A 5,400-nucleotide genomic window follows, 5' to 3' on the forward strand; every position below is an offset into this window, starting at 1 on the left:
TATTTAGGATCCCTGTGGGTTTTTTGATTACCATTATTTTATGTAGGCTTAGATTTCGAAGCATAGGAGCCTCCATGACTTGAAACTCCCAATATTATGATGTCCAAGGTATGATCAAGAGAGTTTCTCAAATGTTTGAGAAGATTTGATCCTGAACGTTATTGGATTTCTCTTCTTATCCATGAAGATTTAGTAATTACACTCCTTTCATAGATTCCACAAGATAAATCCCAATGTAAAGTTCCTTTCTCTCTTAATAATTGGATTCTTGAAACGACTTATGAACCTTTGAATCATTGTTGCCTGAGTGATCTCATTAGGTTACTAGAAGTTGATAAAAACTATAGGAAGGATTTTCCATACTTCTATTGCATAAATGCATGAAATAAATAAATGATTCAATGGTTCCTCTTATTTACCACAAACATAGCAAATTGAAGGCCCTTCCCCGACCTTCTTATGAATCCTTTCCCATTCCAAAAGATGGTTCCATGCAACTAAGCATAAGAAGATAGAATTTTTCGGTCAGCCAACATCAATCTATATAGACTTCCACAACGAGGTCTTATCCAATTTGTTATGCACCACAACAATTGAGTAGTCCTCTTTAACTATGGAGGAGCCTATAGAAAGAGTTACCCATCTCAATATTTTTGAATCATCTTAAGATCTTATCATCCTTTGTGACAAATCCTTATGCAATATTTCCTAAGGGAGACTCTTTAGAAATTTAGCCCAAGCTTGGTTTTGTTTCCAAGATCTCCAAATATTACTATCCCCATCTCCTTGCCAATACTCTATTCCTTTTTTAAAAGCCATATGTTTCAAGAGTATTTTCATTTGTCTAAGATTAGGATCATCCTTCAACCTTGGCATTTATTTCCATGCTTCATCCCAAAAATATGCATGCTCTCCTGAATTAATATCCCAAAACACATTATTTTGTATCAATATCCCATTGATGTTCGCCCAAACCCATAAGCTAGAAACTGGTATATTTTTATCATAAAGAAGCCTATCTTACTATTTATGTAACGCGACATATCTCCTTAACCAAATTTATCTCAAACGTTCGTCCCCTCCTTTTATCCACTGCCACCAAACCTTAGTGCCAAAAGTAGTATTCATTATTTCAAGATCTCGTAAACCTAGGCCACTTGAATGTTTGGTTAAAATAAGCTTCTCCCAGCCAAGTAATGATCATCGTGTATCCTTTTTGGCTCCTTACGATAAAGCATCAGTCCATAAAGATCAGAATTTAGCTGCAACAGTTTTTGGAAGAGGCATAGCCACAATCTAATTTACAAGAATGGCTTGTAAGACTACCTTAGTGAGAACTAATATTCCTACAAAATTAAGGGCTGTAAAGGTCCAATTTTGAATCTTGTTTGATAACTTTACGATTAAATATTTCCACTAGGATGTCTCTTTAGGATATAAAACCAATGGGATCCCCAAATATTTAATAGGAAATTTATCATGATGGAATGCCAAAAAATTTGTAAGACGAATTTGGATACAGTCTTTACAGTTAAAGAAAAATATATAGGTCTTCTCCCTATTTATCACAATCCTTGAAGCTTCAGCAAATATCTTCAAAATATTTTTAATTCCTTTAGCTTCGTGAAGAGTAGGTAGACAAAACAAATAAATATCATCTACAAACTATTGGTAAATGAGTGGGAGATCCTTACCAAAGAAAGTGAGACCTCTAAGTTGACCTTGTGAGTGGGATTTCTTTAACATTATGCCAAATCCTTCCATTTCTAATATCAAGAGAAAGGGAGATAAAAGGTCTCTCTATCTCAAACCTCAAGAGGAGTGAAAGGTTGACGATGGAGACCCATTAATTAAAATTGAAAATAAAGGGGGGGGATTAGTGAATAAACCCATGTAATCCATTGGGACGAGAACCAAGAATCTTGTAACACCTATATTAAATAGCTCTAACACAAACGATCATATGCTCTGGATAGATACAATATAATTAAAATACCTTCCTTTTTTGTAGTCTTGAGAGAATGAATAATCACTTGAGTTGTATAAATTCCATCCATGATTTTCCTTCCTTCTATAAAACCTATTTTTTTAGGTGAAATAAGCGAGGAGAGTAATGGCTTCAAATGTTTCATCACAATTGTAGAGATAATTTTATATGTCACATTGCATAAAGATATTTGGAGAAAACCTTTTGGATCCTTAGAGAAATCTTATTTCGGTATCAGGGAAATAAACATTGTGTTTAATCCTCTACATATTGACTATGATTGCTTGTATTCTTCCACAATTTCATATATCTCCTCTCTTAGGAACGCCCAAAATTCTTGATAAAAGTTAGCCATGAAACCATCAAGTCCAAGTGCTTTAATTTTAGGCATGCCCATCACCACCAATTGCACCTCTTGTAATGAAATAAGTCACATTAGAGCTATGTTTTGATCCATTGTAATTAGATGAAGTATTCCATGCAAAATACGATTGATATGATCCCAACAATTATGTTAAAATAACTAATTAACTCTCGCATGGAGATTTATCTTCAATTAGAGAGTAAGTAAATTGAGCATTGAGTCAAATCGAGTTAAGTCATAGTAGAATTTAGCGTGTGGTTGCATGTCAAGTTCTTTTATGTGATTCACTTGTTGGAAAATGTTAAATACCCTTCATCAGGTTCATTGTAGTCATCAAGTTTTGTGTGATCAATAGAAGAGCCGCAACTCGTGTGTTTTGTGTGTGAAATTTATGTTTTGGCTCCTCTGCCTTTCCAACAAATTGGTATCAGAGTCAAGAAAAGATCACAATATCCATGGAGCCAACAAAGCCAGTCAAAATGGAGAAATTTGAGCCTCCTCCACATCCACGCCGCTTTCAGGATCCCCGTCCCATTGTGGATATCTTCATTTATGATTTCATCCATAGAATTGTGGTGCCCTAACAATTTGAGAGTAATTCCGATGACACAAGGAACTATGGTTGTTCCCTCATTTAGAAGAGGATAATTGATATTGTGATAAAACATATGATAGTAAATTTTTAGGACAATGCTCTAGATTTTCAAATACCTAGATTTTTCAAGAGAATATAGAATATGTACAAATGCGAGTATTGATTTTTCAGGTATTGTCAGAAAATCCCATAGTCTGAAGCCAAAGGTATCGACTATCCCACCCACTTCTCTACAAACTTCCTTTGTTTCTTCACTTGAAGAGTAGGAACACTATAGCTATGTGTCGACCACCATGAACAACTATTATTATCCTCGGATTAATGAAAACAATTCCCTGTTCGATTCCCCGTAGTCGCAATATAGATGGATCAGGTTAAGCTTCTGCCACAGTGGATTCCAATCCACTTATTCCTTATTTTCATTCTTGGCTTTTCCTTCTAAGAAATATAATCATAATGGTACACCAAATCCTTCAGTAGACTTGTCATTTCAGTCTAGTTAAAGAGTTTAGTATAATTTGGAATTACCTGAAGCCCTGGGATTCTATTTCTGGTGATGTATTGCTGCATCTCTTGTCTCAGCTCAGTCTGGGGGATGTCATTGTTGATGTGGAAGGGGTGGCGTGTATATGGGTTGATGGCATCGTGTTTTGTCACCCCAATTGTCTCCATTGTCCTGCGGTTGTATAGCAGCTGGGCAGTGTCTTCTGCAAGTGGGAGTTGAATGGGATCGTAGGCAAATTCTTGGAACACCACATCCAAATATTCTTCCGGAACACCATCTGAAGCCATTTTGCAATCAATTGGTGGATATGAAAATGATTGGAGGAGATGTAAATGATATGCAAATGATTAGAGGATCATTGGTGATCGTTTTTATGGACGGGTTTCTTAAATAAGGATATAGAGTATTAGCAGCATGTAAATTCCACATAAATTAATTTTGTTGGTTCCGTGTGTGATTTGCGTTAAACGCCTACATGTGTTTTGTGTTAAATGTTTTTACATGGGGAAGGGTATCGTTTTTTAACTTGTTGGGATCCTTCTCTAAGGATGAGATTTCATAAATGAAAATTACATGGTGAGATTTCAATTTTGATATTACTATATTCATTAAGGCAGAAGTGTTTCTACGAAAAATTTGGATAATATGTTTTGATAATTTAGTTAATGAGAGAGTCTTATATTTCATATTTTTTTTTTGTAAACTTGGCAGTGCTTCCTCTATTGATATTAATTTTCCAAAATCAGAGACTTCCATTTGTTCCAGGTGGCTTACCTGCTCGAAGGAAACTAGATAGCCACCTGTTTGCATTAAAACCTGTCCAAAATTTAAAAAGGGTTTTTGCTATCCATCTAGCGGCATTATCTTTACTGTCTATACTACTGCTCAGATAAAACAAATTAAACCAGTAAAAGCATTTCTGTTGTTGGGAAAAGTATCCAATACGGAATGACCCTATCCCACTCTAAGGGTGATAGTTCCTTAGCAACAATCACAGCAAAGCTATTTGAGATTACTTCTTTATGAGATGTAAAAGAGGGGAGAAAGAGATCCACTAACCGATGTCTTTTGCTAATGATTGATCCAATCTTCTCTCCTTGCTGCTTGCCCCCAGCTCCTTGCTCTTTCACTGGCCCAGCTACACCAAGATCCTACAAAATGGCAAGAGAGGGAAACTACAAGAAGCATACATTCATAATTGATTCAAGGATTAGAATAAATCAAATACACAAGTATAACAATACACCATTGAGACACATGCATATAGAAGAACCTCAAATGCTTTATTAATGGAAGAAGTAAGGTTCAGGAAGTGATACAACCATAAGAGGCCCAATCCAGCATCACCTTCCCAGCAGAAAGAAATCTCCTCTTCACCTCCTTCAAAGCAAATCACCCAATAGTTCTAAACTCAAACCAACAGCAATTCTTTACATTCACAAGATTCCAGCCTCTGGATCTCATGGGAGAGAGATCCATATATAGGAGTTTGGAGAGAGGATGAGTCATCCTGATATGTGACTAGTGTCCTCTCCCACTCCAGTTCTTCTTCAGTTCTTGAGTCCACTTGGAGGTTCTTGCTTCCACTTGGAGATCCAGAACCTCTTACTCATCACCAGTCGAATTCCTTGATCCAAGTGTCATTTTGGAAGCTTCCTGGGCATTGACACCTTGAGGAATGACTCTGCCACATGTCCAAACTCGCCCAGCGCTGGTAGCCTTCTTTGCAGTTGACATTCAACGCAGGTAGACAGTGGAGCAGTTGACATTCAGCGCAGATGCTCAGTTGAGCAATTGACATGATCCAGAATTGCCTTGTTTTTTAGTGTTTTCAGGTGGAGAACTTTTGTTCAGTGCTGTGGTTTGCTGACCTTGTTCCTCTAGGGGTAGGAACAACATGTTTAGGGACTTTGGATCCCTTAGATTATGGACATTTCATGCTTCATGCT

Source organism: Pinus tabuliformis, chromosome 7, assembly GCF_031772625.1.
Source record: "Pinus tabuliformis cultivar Carrire ecotype Pingquan chromosome 7, CPIR1, whole genome shotgun sequence".
In the NCBI taxonomy this organism is placed as follows: domain Eukaryota; kingdom Viridiplantae; phylum Streptophyta; class Pinopsida; order Pinales; family Pinaceae; genus Pinus; species Pinus tabuliformis.